This window comes from Cheilinus undulatus, linkage group 13 (genome assembly GCF_018320785.1).
Source record: "Cheilinus undulatus linkage group 13, ASM1832078v1, whole genome shotgun sequence".
Classification (NCBI taxonomy): Eukaryota; Metazoa; Chordata; class Actinopteri; order Labriformes; family Labridae; genus Cheilinus; species Cheilinus undulatus.
This window is the reverse complement of record NC_054877.1, coordinates 45295425-45315211: the sequence shown is the minus strand read 5'-3', so window position 1 is coordinate 45315211 and position 19787 is coordinate 45295425. Positions and strand designations below refer to the sequence as shown.

The window sequence follows — 19787 nt, the reverse complement described above, 5'->3', positions numbered from 1 at the left end:
CTGTGAGCAAGGAACAAGGCTGAAGGTTGATTTTGGATGCAGGTGATCTGAGGGGCCCTCAGGGGCTCCTGCATTAAAACAGGTATGACTCTGTACTGGAAATCACTACATGGGCTCAAAAAATCACAGTTCCCTGTTGCCCACAAATGATAGTTAAAGCTGGATCATGTAAAGAGGAAGTGATATGTGAATATGATCCAGAAACACTACCGTCTTCTGGACTGGACTGAGGTGAAATGGAAAACTGTTGAATCAAAACTGGAAATCCTTTGTGGAAACCTCAGACACTGTGTCCTGTGGACTGAAGGGGAGAGGGATCGTCCAGCTTGTTATCAATGCACAGTTCTAAATCCTGCATCTCTGATGGTATGGGGTTACATTGGTGCCTATGGTGTTGCAGCTTACACATCTGGAAAAGCACTACCAATGCTGAAAAGTAGAGAGAGGTTTTAGAGCAACATCTGTTTCCATCCAAACATCTGTTTTAGGGTAGGCTTTGACTATTTCAGCAAGACAATGGTAAACCACATACTACATCAGACCCTGACAGACCCTCACAAAGGTAAAACAATAGGATGGTTAGCATTCAAGCTAGCGGTAACCATCTCTACTACTGTAACGAAATCCTGTCTGGGGTACCTAACACAGCTCTGGACAGGCTCCAGCACGTCTAAACTCAGCTGCTAGGGTTCTTACTTGCACCAGGCCCTGGCAGCACATCACCCCTACCCTCATCCAGCTACACTGGCTCCCAGATAAATTCTGTGTCAAATGCAAAATCCTCCTCCTCACTTGCATGCCCTTGGCCCTCAGTGCCTCTCTGACCTTCTTCAACCGTACACACCGACCCAGAGCCTCTGGTCCTCAGACACTGGCCTTCTCACTGTTCCCACCTCCAAACTTCATACCTATGGAGACTGAGCCTTCAGGACTTCAGCCCCCATCCTCCACGACACACTTCCTGAAAACATCTGCAATGCTCCTTCTTTGGACATATTTAAAAATCTCCTCAAGCACTGCCTGTTCAGTCTCTCCTAAACCGCCCCCCCCCCCAACGTACACTCAACCTAATGTTTCTCTTCTGTGTTGTGTCTGGTCTTCTGTTCTTCTGTAAAGCGATCTTGGGTCCCATGAATTTTGTTACATAAATCATAGCTATTATTATTCATTATATTTTTGTTTACAGGTTTTTCAAACAGTTGGTACTCAAAAGTTACTTCAGGCGTTGTCTACCTGTCATCAGTGTCTCTTCATATGACAGCTGAGAGGTGCAGGGAGAGGGGATAGGGGTTGGACCAAATGTGAGGCATTGGTAGAGAGAGGGGGGCTACAGTGATAAACACAATGTTTAGATAGGTAGATTTCTTTTATTGTCCCAGAGGGAAATTTGTCTCCACAGACGTCATGACAGTTGTTGACATTCCACATCATAAACATATGACACAATAGACAACTGACAATAAACAGAAACAGTTACAAGAAACAGTGATGGCAGGTCAGTGAGCTAGTTTGTTGAGGATGGAGATGGCTGATGGTACAAAGCTCCGACTGAAGCGGGCTCTTCTCCACTTCAGTGTCTGGTACCTGTGGACAGAGGGCAGGAGCTGGAAAAAGTTATGGAGAGTGTGCTCAGTGTCCATGACGACTGTATTGGCCAAACGGGCTATTGCTCTGTCGCTGAGTTCTGAGATGTTTGGTGTGGGAGAGGGGATTACTTTTGATGCTATTTGTGTGATCTTGAGGAGTTTGTTTCTGTTGGAGACTGACAGCATGGTGTAAAAACAGGAGGAACAGCAGAGTATGATGGACTGGATGATGCTGATGATGTTTTTAACACTTAAGTGACATTACTGTAGTAGATACACCCTTAACCCTTTACCTACTGACCCAGCACTGGCACTGTGTTTTATATGTCTGGAGTATTGTTACTCTAACTCTGTCAAAGTTTGTCCAATCAGAAAAATTCCAACGGTGTTGGAAAGCTGAGAATTGTGGGCATGTGCACATATATGGTTCATTACTGTACTCGCAACCATATGACATGGGCATTAACAGCAAAACACCAGAAGTATCGCGAGACCGCGACATGGATTCTCAACACTGTAACTCCTGGAAAGTTTGCCCAATCTAAAACATTCCAACGCTGACAGAGAGCTGAGAATCTGTGCTTTCCGGCAATATATGATGTGTGGAATATATATCAGGGTAATGTCGAACAGCAACACGAAAAAGGCAGCTTTGGCAGAAGACGAGTGAGAAAGGAGAGTAAAGGAAGAGAGTAAAAGGAGAGCGAGCGAGAGTGGTGTTTTGTTTTCATAAAATAGCGTTAGATAGTGGCATTTGTGTGTCTTTCATGTGCAATAACAATATGTTACTTGAGATTGTTGATAATGCATTTTTCCACCTTTATTTGCACTAATTGTTGCCTATGTTTATAGTTATCTTCTGCACTGTGTTTTGCACACCCAGAGTCCTAGACTCCAAAAATGACTGCTGATTGTTCTAAACATGTATAGGTTCACATTTCAAATGTCAAATCAAAACTTCATGAGTAATAACATTTCTTCTCATAAAAGCCATGAAAAACAAATCCGTTTTTGTTTTTCTTCTTTTAAACAGCTGACAATTCCATATAATGTGCAATAATCATTAACCAGATGTTGAAAAGTCAAGTTCAAGTACACCTGGGAAAAGGGACCAAAGCTCTCAGACTTAGGCCATTTCCTGACTGTTTTACAGCCATAATAACAAAATATGTCCAAATTGCCATTTTTAGACTCAGTAGGTAAAGGGTTAAAGCCCATGCTATCCTGGAAAAAAGAATGTATAGAGCTTGATTGTGCACCACAGGGTTGATGTTTTACAAGCTTTTTAAAACAAGAAGTCCAGATGAGACACGACGATGAAAAAGTAGCTGCAAGCTCTAAGGGTTAAACAAGTCTTTCACTCCTTTGTACTTGATTGTCAATATGCATCATTTACATTGAATTCCAACTCATATTAGACAGAAATAATAGTGATTTATTTTGTCAGCCCTGGGCCATTTAGGCTCACCAGGTTAACAAGTATACACATTTTCATTCAACTCCTATAAATCATTGTAAAAATTGATCATGAAGGGTATTTTCAAAGAGAAAAGTAGGGAACAATCCATGTATTTATTATGCTATTATACAAAGACATGCCTGTTTACAAAAAAAATAAAAAGGGTCATTATCCATGATCCTAGGAAAGATTAATAAGACTCAGACAGAATTCAAGGTGCTCTGAACACAAGCATACAAAAGGCTTTGTTTATTTGGGAGTTGTGTTGGCTGGTTTGTAAGGATGCTGTCTTACAGTTTATAATTCATTTGAAAATGTGTTTATGTTATTACCAGTGCTGAACACGGCAGTGGTGTTTGAGTGACACATTCCTCCTGTGAGAAACATTCGTCATGCTGCTAAACATCAATCGATTCTACGGGGCCAAAGACGTGTACGCATCCATCTGGATGCCTCATCATCTTCTAAGTTTGACTTTGTTTTGCTTGTAACGTCCTTTAATGCTTTAAATGTTTGAAATCATGCCGAGCAGTCATTGACGTAAGCGTCTGATGTCGTTTTTGGGTGAGGAATAAAGCAGTTTAGCAGCATCAGTCCAATTTCTCAGACGCAGATAGTAATATTTCTGTTATTTCTTCTCCTTTCTGGCACTTAAGCATGCAGAAAGAGCAGACATTGGTAATGGAGAGGTATCAGCCTTAGCTCTGCCTGCGTAAGTAAAACGCTTTTACTACATGTTTGTAGAGCGGATGGGAGTACGACAATAGCGGGTGTAAAATTAATAATTAGATCTCAGCATATTTCCTGGAAATGCTTCTTCCAGGCAGCCTGCTGGCTAAGCTTATTCCAGGCACCTGTGTAACTGCCTGTGAATTGCCTTACAGTGTAGAAAGCAGCAGATTGCAGGATGGCTTTATCGCCTGTTGTTGATATAACGGTGGTGATATGAGGCCGGCTGTGGCGGCGATTCAGAATCACATTGAGCCAGGTTACGTCTAAGGTGATGGACAATCAAATGACCACCTCGCAGCAGTGGCTCCAACTGTTGTTTATTGGAAACTTTGGAGGATATTAAAACCATCTAATCTAAATGGATCGTCTGCCGTCATGTCTCTCTTCTCCCCCCTCCTCTTTCCCCTCTCTGCCCCTCCTTTTTTGTGCTCAGCTCAAACCTTTTTATCCCGACATCGCCCGTAGGCTCACAGTGCACCCGGCCCACAGCAGAGACAGCAGCACTCCTCTCCCGCCCTGTGCTGGGGCCTCTGCTGCAGCCACTGCTGGCTTTTATTGAAGAGTAATATCATGAATTGAGATATCATTTCAAAGCATCAAACAGGGTGCCGTAGAAGCACACAGCGTTCTCTGGGGCACAGTGTCGCTGTTTTTACTGATCCAAACCCTCTCAGTCTGATGCTGGATATTGCAGAGAGAATGATACTGAGGTATGGAGAAAAAGGGATGTGGAAAACTGTGATGGTACCTTTTATACAGAGCTGTAGCCCTGCCGTCACACCTGGACCAGCTTATGTTTGGCTTCTTTGTGGAATAAATAACTTTGGCTGAAATCTATGGGATGGGCTGTTGTTTTTTTAAATATTAGGATGTGTCCTATCAGTGTCAAGAGACCAGCATAGACGAGGTTTGGCCTGAGATGCTGAAGACCCTGGATAATGTTGGGCCGTCATGGCTGATACGCCTTTTCAGTGTCACATAGAAGTCTGGGACGGTACCTGTGGAGTAGCAGATCAGGGCAGTGGTTCCAGTTTCAAAAAGGGGGATCAGAGGGTGTGCTCAAATTACTGGGGGATCACACTGCTCAACTCCCCCAGGGAAAATTAATTTGTCATAATGTTAAAGGTGCTGGAAAGGAGGCTCTGGCTGTTGAACCTAGGATACAGGAAGAATAAAGCAGTTTCCTTCCTTGCCTTGGGACAGTGGTCCAGCTTTTCAGTCTCACAGGACCAAATTTCAATGATTGACTTCATTTTTGTGTCATATGATTGTATGTTTTGGACACTTGGGTAAGAGAAAGAGGAGCAGAGCTGTCAACTGATCACCACCTGGTGGTGAGTTGGATCAGATGGCGGGGGGAGGCTGCCAGACAAACCTTGTAAACCTCAATGTTCAGGATGCCTCCTGGCCACCTCCCTGTGGAGGTCTTCTGGGGATGTCCTACTGGGAGGAGACCATGAGGCAGACGCAGAATTTGCTGGAGGGATGATATATCCCATCTGGCCTGGCAGCATATCTGAATCCCTCAGGAGGAAGGGGAAAACGTTGCTGGGCATACGGACATTTAGGTTGACTTACGTCGCCCACTGCCACCATGACAAGTGGAAGAAGATGGATGGATGGACCGATGGACGGATGGATGGACAGATGGATGGATGACGGATGGATGGATGGACGGATGGATGGATGGACGGATGGACGGACGGACGGACAGACGGACGGATGGATGGATGGATGGATGGGATATATTTTAGGTATGGGTGGATGTTTAGTAATCAGACTACCTGATCACTAGCAGAGAAGCTGTCATTGACTGCTTGTCACTCGAGCAACCATCACTGGTTTTCACTTTAGGCTTTTGAATATTTTTTTATTGAAATTAAAATTATTAAAACGTTGACTTTCTGTATCATAGAAGGAGGGAAAGGCTTTAGAGACCAATTTTATCTGGTCGCTTTTTATTCTGCTGTAGAGTCTGACATTTTAATATGTGGCCAATGTGGGCTGACTTCTGAGTCAGTCTCAGAGGGATTATAGAAAAACTCTACTTTTGTTTTCTTCTCTTGACTTTCTTTCTCAACCCTTCAGCTTGCTTTGCAAATGTGGGCAATGTCTAGTTGAGAACTTTTACTGCGGCAAGTAATGAATGTGTCTACCAACTTTTGTTGTAGAGTTATCAGTCGAATTTCTGACTGCAGCTTAGTGATATGGCCCTGGAGTTGGATTGCCTCTCAGTGAACTGGCACCGGCTTATCAGAGGTGATGCAAACATCTCATAGAAGCTGTCAGGAATTTGTAAGGTGGACCTGATGGTGCTTCAGGAAAAGCACACACATTACATGGTAGCATATATCTATAATAATCTTATATTTACATAATCAAGGCATATGATGCATCACTCAGTCTATGTTGCTGAGTCACTGAATCACTGGTAATCTTTATAGATGTTTGGCATATCATCAGGATTTTTAAAACTCTTCATTTGGCTGCAAAACATAACTTTCCAGTCCGTGACTGATGAAACCAGATCTTTGGATTGAAATGTCCGTTTCTTTCTGTTCCTTTGAGCTGCTCAGTGTTGACTCAAAAATCTGTTTACAGACAGTGATTGTCAGCTCTCTGTTTTGGCTGAGTCATGCTGACAGTTAATAATCAACTCAGTGTGACTCATGTGCGCCTGCTTGTTGTGCGTCAGGGTTGGTTGTTAGGTTGACAAACCTACATCACAGATAACAAGGACTGGCAGAAGAACTAAGGGGGGAAAAATAGATGTATTTTCCCCTATGATATGTCAAAAGAGCAACGACATCAAATATCTCAAGTGCTGAAGAAACATGAAAAAATGTTGAAGTCTAACTAACAGAGGTATGGACAGGTAAAGGCTGAGCTGTTCCTGGTATCTGAGCATGCAGATGAAATTTGGAGTCTATTGGTCCTTTGTCCTCCTGGTCTCAGTATGCTCTTGTGAGGCCTGGATGTTGACTGATGGCAAGAGGCAACACTAGGACTCCTTTGTTTCGACTTCTCTTAGGCACATTTTTCATCACCATATCATTGCATACTGGGTGCCCAGGACCCGGTGTGCTGCTCTAGATGCTGGGGGTGGCTCCAGTGTCATGGAGGAGTCAGCTGGAAAGATGGGCATGGAGCAGGCCTGGAGGATGGCCATCAGGAGACCAAAGCAGTACAGGACCAAGGTTGACGTTGCAAAGTGCCGAACTGGCATGCTCCCATACCTGACCTGACTCTTCTACTGTAAAGCATGCTGTTGTGATGGCCCCTCTTCTCTTTAATCCACAGGACAAAGCATCCATGGTTTTCCAAAAAAAAGATTTTCAAAATGTAATTCATCTGACCAGAGAACAGTGTTCCATTTTTCCTCAGTCCATTTTAAAAGAGCTTTGACCCATAGATGACGGCAGCTGTCTGGATCCTGTTTACATGTGGCTTCTTCTTTGCATGATCCAGCTTAAACTTGTTGACAGACAATGATTTCTGGAGGGTTTCCCAAGCCCATGCAATGATTTCCAGTCCAGAGTCATGTCTGGTTTTTAATGCAGTGCTGCCTGATGGCCCCAAGATCACCAGCATCCAATGTAATAATTGTAATAATTGTAATTGCCTTGTCCCTTGCACAGAGCTGTCTCCATAGTCTCTAAATCTTTTGATGATTATTTTGTACTCTGGATGCTGGGATATTCAAAGTCTTTGCCCAGCTTACTTCTAAGAGACCCTGCCTGTCTGGAATGCTCCTTTTATACCCAGTCGTATTACTGACCTGTTGCCAATCAACCTAATTAGTTGCAAAATACTCCTCCAGCTGTTTCCATACCACTCACTTTTTCTAGTCTTTTGTCAACCGTCCCTACTTTTTTGAGCTGTGTTGCCACCATCAGATTCAAAATGAGCTAATATTATCATGAAATGTTAAAATGTCTCTGTTTCATCTGAGGTGTTGTTTATGTTCTATTGAGAATAAAATGAGTTTATGAGATTTACAAATCATTGCATGTTGTTTTATTTAAAGTTTACACAGCGCCCCAACTTTTTTGGAATTGGGGCTTTAGTTGTTTATTAAAAAAATAAAAAAATATTTTTAACTGTTCACCTTCTTACTCATGAAGAGTTGGGAATATGACAGCTGGGTAATTAGAGCGTCAGCGTACATAAACATCACACACACGGGGTAAAAGTTTGTGCCTAATTTAAGAGAAGCTGCTTTAGAAGACCCAAAACATTTTTACTTTGATTTCTGTTCTGGTTAAGTCTCGCCCACAGAGATGACTTTACTTTCATTAAATCCTTTCTTCTCCCACATAGCTACATTTATGCCTTGGAGGTTTTTTTTTTATTCATGTTAACACTGCTTGTTGTGTGCCCAATTGTGATTTATTGATGATATCAACAAGCCCACCCCCCGGCCAAAGTGAGGCCCAAAACAGACTCTGGTATGAGCTGAAGCTTTCTTTTATGAAATCCCCTGAAGATATACGTAGTCTTTATTTATAATGGACACACGTGATGAGAGTTTCAGTGCAGCAAGTATAAATAAGCAGGAGAATGAGAGAGAGAGAGAGAGAGAGGTAGAGCGAGTGGACATTGCATGCACTAAATCGATCATGGATGGCACCAATCTGCAAAAGCAGATATCTTAAGGTTAATTTTTGAAATGTGTGACGGCTAGGTAAAGTTAATGTTTGCATACCTTAATCATATTTAACGTACAAACATCGGCCTGATGTGCAGAGAGAGAGAAGAAACAATGCTGGAAGTAAGCCCCCCCCCCCGTTGATATGACCCTATGTGCTGCATAGTTTGCATAGGGAGGGCCTGGACATTAATGTGTGTTGGATCAGTAGCATTGGTGCTAGCTAACCTGGCTAACAGTCACTTCCTGTTGGAGCTGAAAAGTGAGTCAAGCTATTATAAGGATCTGTTGTTGAGGATGCTTATTTGTGCCACTTTTTAAACTCTTTTAACTACTTTTTCCACACAGTTTTTGCCACTGTAGTCAGCCAATTTTCCCAATTTGCCCCTTTGAACAAATTTTTCCACTTTATAAACTATTTTCACCCCTTTTCTTGCTTGTTTTGCCACTTACAAACCCTTTTTTTTTTGCTTTTTTTTTGCCAATGTAAACCAGTTTTTGCTACTTTCACCTTTTTTTTTTGCTGCTTTTAAACCCATTGTCACCCTATTTCTCCTGATTTAGGCACTTTTTAAACATTTGTGCATCTGTTAAATCCAATTTTTCCACTTTCTTCATATTTTTTTTTCCACTTTTAAACCCATTTACACCCCTTTTTTGTGCTGTTTGCCAATTAAAACCCATTTTGCATCTTTTAACCTATTTTTGCCACTTCCTACCACTTTTTTCTTTTCCACTTTTAATTGGATTTGCCACTTTAAACCCATTTAGCCTCTTTTCATGCAATTTCACTTGTTCTGCCACATTTAAGCCATTTTGCCACTTTTGAGCTTTTCCACCACTTGTTTTTCTGCCCACTTGCCTCTGTTAACCCATTTCTGCCACAGAGCAAATTCAGGTCACTGGAATAAACTCTGTGTGAGTTAAAATCAACTCAATCTGAGTGTACATGTGAGACCATCGCATAGACTCTAGAGCCGAGTTAAAGTAACTCTTTTCTGGGAGTTGATTTTTAACTCTTATCAGGAGTTAAAATAAACTCTTACGGGGGTTAAAATACTACTCTCACTAAGAGTAAAATTAACTCCCATCTTGAGTTATGTGAACTCTTTCTCAGTGTTTGTAGTTAATACTTCACAGTGTTATATATTTTCTTGCACAGAGGTTAGATTTCAGACCACTTTAAACACCACCAGATGAAGCACTACCATGCCACTAAAACCTGCCAATTTTCATTGCTCACTGTGGCATTGTGGCTGGCGTGCTCTTATCAGGATGGAGCAAAGTGACAGACAGCTTATTGTCCTTCTAAATGGACACCCCCTTGCCACGTGTGGGAAGTATGTAACTCAATGGACAGTGTCACTCATGGTGCAGATGTGTCTTACATCAAAATCAACAATAATCCACCAGAAACATGAGCAAATGAAACACAGCAGGGATAACTGTACAACAGGCAACATCAAAACAAATCTAAACATACATACATACATCTAAAACATCTAAAATACAGTGATTTGAAGTGGCAGTAGAGGCGTGGCAACAGAGCTGTTTGAACTACTTTTTTAACACTGCACGGGAGCATCACTGAACACTTGCTGGAGTCTAAGTGCATGAATGTGCTCTGAAAATCTCTTTCACTCTTTTTGGTTTAACTCCCATTTTTTCACTCTGGGAATTTGCTGTGCACTGTTAATCCCATTTCACGACTTTTTATAGGAGATTTTCACATTTTTGCCAACTTAACAGCATTTCACTCTCTTAGGCTTAGTTTTGCCACTTGTACTCCAGTTTTCACCTTTTTGCCTGTTTTTTTGCAAATTTTCAGCCCTTTTTGTGACTTCCTGTCATTTTTACCTCTTTTAACCCATTGTTAACCTTGCAAAGCACATGGATTCGCCCGTTTCTGTGTTTCTCACTAGCGAATTCATCTTCAAAGCTCCCGTCTGAACCATTTGGCCCGGTTAGAAAGTGACAGGACCAATCAGCGATGAGGGGCTGTACTTTCGGGCACGGTGGAGTCGTGATGTAAACAAGCAGCAACAAGAGGCCGGTGCAGTTTTATCAGAACTTGGCGACATTTCTTCATTAAAAGAAGAACAAAGAACAGCAGTGAGTTGTTTTCTTTTCAAAAACGACAAAAGTCGTGTACTGACATGTCTACAGTCGCCACGTAATGCAGTTCTCTATCGAGTTTAGTCCTTGGTAGGGGCGCAGGTCGGTTGCGGCTACATCACGTGCTCGTAAAGATGTGACAGACAGAACATTCATCCAATCACCCTTTGAGTTTTTTTCTCTTTCTCTCTGTTGCGAGCCTCTGTGGCCTTCTCCTCTATGATACAAATGCAGTTTGACAAAATATGACACGATGACAGACCAGCCTGCCATTGGTTGTCACAGCCCAGTCACAATGCATTGTGGGATTCAATACAGATAATGTATATTGGTGGATAGCATTAGCGTCCAGTGGCAGAAATGATTGAAAAATGGATAAAAAGATGTTCAATATTGGAGCTGAAGGCTAGCTAGAAAAGCCTCCTTAAAGGCTTTGAAAGCATGGATAGCTTCATTGGAACGACAAAATGACAAGCTGCAAGAGGGACAAACAGTTGTTAGGCTGTGTCTCTTCTTATACAGCAACATTAGTCTCAACCAAGGAGGGAAATGGCTCAATTTCAGAGCAACTTCTCTAAACAGAATGAAGTAAAAACACTTAAAGTCTTCCCTACTTGAATGGAGTGGAGAAAGTTGTTGAAACAGAAGTGTTATGCCCAAAAATCCAGCTGGCGTCATAATCCTTGAATGATGGGCGATGATGAACAATCCTTTCATCCCTACATGGATATATTATAGTCATTATGTTCTATGGGGCAGTAAGACTCTTACTTATGGGCTCTTTAGAACAGATGGCTTGTCATACACTCATTGAGTTTGTTCTTATAAACACTTGCTTCCTCTCAGCTGTATGACAGCGAGATGTTTGAAGACGGAGGTAAAACTCTTTCACATTAGAAATCTTGGCTGGGAAAGTAGCGGCAGCATCCACACTGAGTCACCTGGGGCATCTTCTCACCTTACCGCACCTGTTCTCTTGGCCTCCGCATCTCCACTGAGCGCACAAACACAACGTCCGCCGCCGTGCTCTCCAGCCCCTGATAGCTGGCACGCCGCCACTTCCACTCGTCTCCTGGCAGGGTGTCAGCATTATCGCTGCGCCTGCAGTTAATTGTAAGGTTCAGGTAATTGTCCGTGGGGTAGACAGACGTGCGGGGGCGTCAGCGGCCAGAGGAACGTCTGTTGAGTGCACGTAGCCCCCCTCTGTCCCTCGCTGATTCGTCCAGGTTTGGTTTCTGTGGTCAGTGTATTTGTCACAATGTCAGCACTCCTTGTTCCAGCCCTCTCCAGCCCTCGCAGGGGTGAAATCATTCATCTTTCTATTCATCTCCCAGCTTGGAAGCCATTCATCACAAGGCCAGAGACCTCCATCAATTATTCCGTTGGGAGAAAGAGTGTGGAAAGGGAGGCTTTTGAAAGGCAAATACATCTTGATTTAATTGGAAAGCAAGTATGCTCAAGGCTGCTAAGGAGATTTCCCCTAAGATGGAGCTGGAGAGATAATGGAGCAAAAAGAGAGGAGACAGACTAAGAAAAATGAAGGCGTAAAAGAAACAGTCAAGAGTAAAAAACATGGAGAGAGAGGCTTTGGAAATGTAAAGGAGAAAAGAGAAGCCAACATGTGGATGGATGAATTTTCCCGGCTGTGGTGAGCAGACTTAGATTGCAGGAATCCATCGGTGAGGGTTGAAAGGGCGGCATGGGGGTTTCGACCCGTTCTCATCCTCTGTTAGCAGCCGTATAATGACACCACTTCTGCTATCTCCACACACCACACACCTGTGTCTCTGCACTAACATGGCTGTGTGTTCAAGCAGATATAAGACAGCAAGGAGAAATATTCTCCCCTGCCAGTCACCGTGCTCTGTAGCCGATCTGCTGTCGTTCTGCCAGGGATTTATACTCAGAGCTCTGGAGAAACAGCTGACACAAGAGTTAAAGTGCTCAGAAGAGATGTGTTAAAGGAGATCTGAAGAGTCCTGCTCGGGGAAGTTTTGCATTTCAGGAGGTTTTAATTTTCCAGGTTTAGTGTGATCGGTTAAGCCAGGGGTGTATTTTAACTCAAACTGGCCCACCGGTACTCAAGAATAAAAATGTAAACTAAACCCTGATGATTAAAAAGATATCATTAGGTCACCAAACTTAGAGTCAAGACTAAAAACAATTAGAAAAAAATAATTTGTGTTTTCATATACAATTTTCAATTTTGCATCTTTCAATTACAACTGAAACTTAGGATTTAGATTTTTTATTTCATCTTTTGGCCTCTTCGATGAATAATTTTGGCCTTTTATGTCACACTGTGACCTTTAAAGACTTGACATTGATTTCTTTCCCTCATATTTTGGCCTTCTAAACTCACAATTCTCAATTTTATCTCATATTTACCCTTTAAAGTCATGATTTTACATTTTATCTCATATTTGACCTTTAAAACTTACACCTTTTTATTTCATATTCTCATATTTCACCTCTTAAATTCACAGTTGTGAATCTTGTCTCATATTTTGTGATTTTGACTTTCAGTCTCATATTTCTGCCTTATATATTATTTTTTCTATTCCATTTTTCTTATAATTTTGTGTTTTGACCTTTTGAACTACTAAGTTTGCCTTTTTACTCAGATTTTGAGCCTTTAAATTTATCATTTTGACTTTTTGAAATCCAAAAATCCTTTATCATCAGAGCTAAGTTGTTTTTCACTTTCCATAATTCATCACTGGCGAAAATCAATGACAATTTTTAGTTAAATGTTGCCCCTGTTCGGCCCTCAGGTTGGATCTCAATCCAGATTCTGGCCCCCACTGGGATTGAGTTTGACACCCCTGGTTTAAGCTGCATGTGTCTACAAACCTGAATTATAAATGTTTTCAGCAGATAACTTCATTATTACAGGAGCTAGCGAAGCATTTAGATAAAATGTCTTTTAGTTTTAGCCACATTTTAGTCATTTCTACCCGTTTTAGATTTAGTCCTCACATTTGAGCCTTTACTTTTAGTCCAAGCATTTATTTTCTTGCCTAAATCTGGTACCAGATCATGGTAGTGTGTTCTATGTTAAACCTGGGGTCCCTGCTTTCTACAGCTGAGAGGCAGAATTGATACACATGAATTGTTTTTTGTCAGATTTACCACCAGTAGAGAAATATCACAGATTTTGAATGTCTGAAACAAAACTAAATTACATTTTAGTCTAGTTTTAGTCATCTTGACAAAAATTAAACTTAGTTTTTGTCGGTTTTAGTCATCACAGATCTATTTTTGTTTAGTTTTTGGCATGGAAAAAAAGGCTGTCGACGAACACTTTTTCTTGTTTCTTGTTCTCTGAACAACGGTGCTGCTAGAGCTAACCGCCACCGCTACATCTGCAACAGCGGTGGTTGAGCCATCAGGATTGGTACATTCCCAGAAAATACATCACAATTACTTCTCTCTTTTCGTAGCAATCTTGAAATATTGCAAATTGGTTTTCCAAAAATGAATTACACGGTGTATGAATCAAGTCTCTTTCCTGTAATCATATGTTGCAACACGGAGGGAAGGTCCTAAGCGTTCTCTCCTGTCATTCTCAAGATCACACCTTTTATATCCACTGAGCACATTCCACAACATACATCTGTTTTCTGCAACTTATTTACTCTTACAACCCCCCATGTAATAGTCACCTCCTCACAAGGGGGTCTTTATGACCTTTTACAACATACAGCTGCTCACATATATGACTTTCTTTCCTGACCCCCCCCCCATCACCACACCCCCCATGGTTAAAACCCTTAATATCAAGAATATATGCTTAAATTTCCCTCACATTCTTTTCTTTTGAAGTCCCTGCTTCTTTTGTCATGTCCTTTTTTGTACTCACATCCAGATAATTGCAGACATACTGCTGTACAGGCATATTCTGACTTTGTAAACAAACTACATATGTGTCAGTAAACTGGGCTGTCATTGGCTCATGAGAGATGAAGCGGGGGTTGATGGTTGGATGAGGCTGTAAGGGCTGATTGATTGACAGATCTGTCTGCTATGCATTGTGCTTACAGGACGGAGACTCTTGCAGACCTGCAATTGGTTACACCATATATTTTCTCATGCATATAACGCCCCTGCCACTGCACCACTCTAGTTCTCTGGGTGCACCAGCATCCCATAATATAGCAGGAGCTGCAGGGGGGATAGCCTGGGATGTTGTGGCCAGTGCACAAAGGAGTGAGTGGGCGCCTCCGTCCCATCCCTGTCTATGCTGATCTAAAGGCATTTTTTAAAATCCAGGTTGAAGCTCTACTTAAATGCGAGATCCCTTTTAATCTAGTGTTACAACGATCAAATACTTTGAATTTTAGGTCCTATCCCCTCCCTCTATTTCGTACAAATGTGGCTTTTTTTCCAGCATAGTTTAAAAATCTCATCTCTGATCACCTCTCACACTGAGTTTCAGGGACTGAATAAATCTGGGCTCAGAGACACTCAAGCTAAAAATGTACAAAATCCCTGCTGGATGAACTTTTTTCTGTTAAAATCCTTCCTGACATTTATGCTGAAAGGTTAAGACTCAAAGTTAAATGCCAATTGTTCCAAACTCAGCTCCTATCCATTAATAAAACATGCTTATTGGTCTGGATTGCAGTTTAAGGTAATGAATATCATTGCAATCAGTGCATTTTAATTTCCAAACTCTTGATTAGATCTGAATTGATCACACAGCCTGCAGGAAGGGAACAGCTTCATTTATTTTTTCTTAGCCAAAGAGTTTTCCTCATCAAGGTCATCCTTTGTGTTTCTCCATTCCCCTTGTCTTGTCATATTCAACCTGGCATCCCCCAGGGGTCTGCCCACGGCCTCTCAGCACACTCCCCGTGCTACCAGCCTTTAGATATGTCAGCGCCCGCATGGCACATAATCTATATTTTATAAGGCCTTGATATAATTGGTGGCAGTGAGGGAAGGTCATGCCTTCAGGGGCTCTTGTCTTTCCCCGAGTGGTTTTCAGAGACAAAATCCTCAAACATCAGTCCTGTGGTCATGGTGCGGACTGGACACGTGGCGGCAGACGGAGCGTGGCGTCATTGTTTTAAAGGGAGGGGAGAATGTGCTGGAGCGTGGCGATTATTCAGAATGTATTTGCTTTGAAAAACAAGCGGGGGCTGTTGTTTTATTCAGCGTGGAGACGCATTCTCCAGTGAATTCTTAAACACAACAGCCGCCGTGGCTCACAGGGCTGATCGGGCGTCAGGACGGGAGAATAACGGGTTTGATTGTAGGGATTTGGTGAGAGAACGTTTTAGCCATTTTTAAATAGGTTTGATCCTGGTCTCTTTAGATGAAACTTTAATTTGTTTGGTTCACTTGTCCAGAGATCTCATCGCATAGATAAAGTAATATATTCTTGTTGTTTGTGTTTTGGGTGCTGTGTGTGAAAGATGCTCTCTGTAGAAGTTTTCAAAACATTTTTAAACCCTAACTCTTACTTTTCAGTGTCATGACTTTTTAAATTTGAATAAACTTTTATTGGATATTTGGCATGGATCCTAATAAAAGACAATTCAAAAATTTTAATATTTTGAATATATTAGAACATTTTTCTCCTGTGATTTGCTTCAAAAGATAAACTTTTATAAAATTGAGATTCGTCAGGACATTTTTCGTCTTAATCTGGATGATTACAGTTTACAGATCATGACAATCTAAAATCCAATGGTTCAAAAGTTTAGAATATTATGGAAAAGTCCAAGTCTCAAAAGTTTCCTGAACATTCATTCCCTCACTCTGGTTCAGTTCACAAAACCACAATCATGGAGAAGACTTTTGACCTGACAAATGTCCAGCAGACAATCACTACACCTTTTACAGGGGGTAAACCTCTGAGGGTCACTGCTGAAAGGTCAGGCTGTTCTTAGAGGCTGCATCACAGCAGATTCATGGAAAGTTGACTGAAAGAGTAAAGTGTGGTAAGGAACAGGGATGAACTCAGCCTTTAGAGGACTGTCAAACAAAGCAGATTCAAGAACTTAGGGGAGCTTAACAAGCAGTAGACTGAGACTGGAGCCAAGATCACCACACAAAGACCAGGCAAGGGAGGGTTGTGCTCTTAGTGTTAAGCCACTCCTGAACAAAGTTATAAGCATCTCACCTGGGCTGAGGAGAAAAAGAACTGGTGGTTCAGTCCTGGTGGTCTCAGTGGTCCAAAGTCCTGTTTTCAGAAAAAAATAAATAAATAAATTGATTTCATTTCAAAATCAAGGAACAAGAGACTTGAAGATCTAAGAGGCACAGAATCCAAGGTGCTTGAAGTCCAGTGTTTTCAGTTTCCACTGTCAGTGATGGATTGGGGTGCCATGTTATCTGCTACCAGGACATTTTAGAGCACTTCATGCTACCATCTCCTGAGAAATTTATGGAGATTCTGATTTCATTTTCCAGCAGGACTTGGCACCTGCACACTCTGCCAAAGATACCAAAAGTTGGTTAAATGACTGTAGTATTCCTGTGTTTGATTGACTAGCCAACTCGCTGGACCTGAACCCCGTAGAGACTCTCTGAGGAAATGTCAAGTGGAAGAGAGACACCAAACTGAACAATCCAGAAAAAACAAAGGCTGCTATCAAAGCAACCTGGGCTTCATAACACCCCAGCAGTGCCAAAGGCTGATCGCCTCCATGCCAGACAACATTGATGCAGAAATGCATGCAGTAGGAGCTCCAACCAAGTACTGACTCCATGTAAATTAACACACTTTTCTGAAGGCCAACATTTCTGTATCAAAAATCCTCTATTTTTAGGGAGACTGAATTTGGGGTTTCTGTTACCTGTAAGCCACAACCATCAGATTAAAAGGAATAAACTCTGTGTGTTAGGAACTGATATAATTTTCACTTTTTGACTTATACTTTACAATAACGTTTTCTCTGAGTTGTTTGGCGTCTTCTTTTGTCTTCATGGTGTAATGGTAGCCAGGAATACAGATTAACCAGTAACTGGATGTTCCAAACAGGTGTCTTTAAACTGCAATGACTTCAGAGACTTCTAGCCCCAACTGGCTGGACCTCTGTTGATTTGGGTCAGTTACTATAAAGAGGGAGATATTTTATGCAGTCACTTGTTTTACATTTGATTTCTTTTTTTTTTTATTTAATTGGCATTACTTTTTTTAAACCTGTTTTCTCTTCAACATTTAAGATGTTTTTTTTTTCTTTCTTTTTTTTTTTTTTGTGTCAAAAAAGCAAAGTTTTATTGACCATGATCGATTTTTAAATCAATTACAGGGTTAAACATCCACGGCGGATACTTGTCACTCATTTAGATGGCAAAAAAATTACTCATTTATCTGCACTTATATTATTTTTAGTGCTGCTGAAACAAAATTTGAGATTGAAATCATAAAGAAAGTTAAAAAACAATCACTCATCCACCCTAGCACCTGCAGTCTTAATTCACACAGACGGAGGATAAACCATGATTTACCTTTATGATCTGGAGCAGAACAAGTCTCTTTATCAACAGCTCTGACTTGTTCCTCTTCAGAGGTTGGTGAAGGGCGTCTACAGCCCATCATTTTACCCACTCCTCCCTCCCTCTCTTTCCCCCCTGTGGAAAAAAATCAATCTGTACTTTTGTATTCTCCCTCAGTCTAAACCGTCAGCCTCACACTCATACTGTACAGACTAACATGAAAACACTTCATTTCACACTTAACTCACACAAATATTCAGATTTACTACAATCCAGCGTGGCGGTCACAACCTGACTTTGCTTTGACTTATCCATGTTTCCATACTTAAGTCCAGGGTAGCAATGCCAAACCCCCAGCCAGCCCCTGCATATGACCTCCGCCCCTTGTTTTCCACTTCCCTCATCTGTCTTGAGCTACAAGGGTTAGTGGAGAAATCTTCCCCTAAAATGGGATGACCCTTCAGGTTCCTGATGCATCATCAGTAGTCATTGGCAGCATTTATTAAACAGATGCAACAGCACTACCAGACATTTCTACCAAGAGGGATTTTATTAAACACTGGTCCAATACAAAAGAAACATAATGCATTGAAACGACACTAAATTAAGATATATGAAGGTTTTCTTTATTTCATTTATTTTGGAAATAAACCAGTTCTAGTCATAGACTTTTCAGTGATCTAATAGTTATTATAGGGGATTCACCATAGCACTTAGTGTTCCTCTGCAAAATCTCAGTTTGAAGGGCCATGCAGCCCTTGCACTACACTCTACCACTCTGTTCTATCAAGAATCAGGACACCCTACCCTGGCAGGAGATAAAAAAAATTAGGGCTAGGGCCAAGTGGGAGGGCAAGGGGTGAACCGGCTGTTTGCAGTCACGTAACCCTGATGATGTGCGTGGTGCGTATGTCAGATTGGAAGCAGGAAGTGAATAACAACAGAACAAGCTAGTTAATGTTCTAACCTGCAGGCTGTAGCTGCACACTGTAGCTGCATATTGTAGCTGCATGCTGCATTATGTAGCTTCCAGTTGTAGCTGCAGCTGCATGCTGCATTATGTAGTTTCAAGCTGTAGCTACATGCTGTAGCTGCACATTATAGCTGCATGTAGCTATAGCTGTAGCTGCATGCAGTAGCTGCATGCTGCATATCATAGCTTCAAGCTGTAGCTGCATGCAGTAGCTGCATGCTGCATATCATAGCTTCATGCTGTTGCTTCATGCTGTAGCTGCATGCTGTATACTCTAGCTTCAGCGATATCTGCTCTGCATTCTGCATATTATGCCTTCATTATGTAGCTGCATGTCATAGCTTCAAGCTGTAGCTGCATGCTGTAGCTGCATGTTGTAGCTGCATGCTTTAGCATCATGATGTAGCTTTAGCTTCATGCTCTGGCTTTGTGCTGCATACTCTAGCTTCAAGCATTATCTGTAGCTGCATGTTGTAGCTGCATGCTGTAGTCTCATGCTACAGCTGTAGCTGGATGCTTTAGAGTCATGCTTTAGCTGTAGCTGCATGCTGCATACTCTAGCTTCAAGCATTATCTGTAGGTGCATGTTATACCGTTATTTTGTAGCTGTAGCTTCATGCTGTAGTCGTAGGCTGTAGCTGCACACTGAAGTTATCATCTGAAAATGTCTCCATACATCGATAATGATCCCTACAGTTTTCAAAAAACGTGATTAGCAGACCCCCTACTACACGTTAGACAGTGGTATTTAGGGGTTAGGGTTTGAGCCTTGGTCTCTGTTTCAGTGTTTATAGTCATTCAGGATTCCACAGGATTGCATTGTCA

General features: G+C 41.7%; 1 protein-coding gene across 5 annotated transcripts in view; it reads left to right on the top strand.

Annotated features, from left to right (window-relative positions):
* astn1 (astrotactin 1) overlaps positions 1-19787 on the top strand; it is a 714709-nt gene that overhangs the window by 342576 nt on the left and 352346 nt on the right. The window lies entirely within an intron of this gene.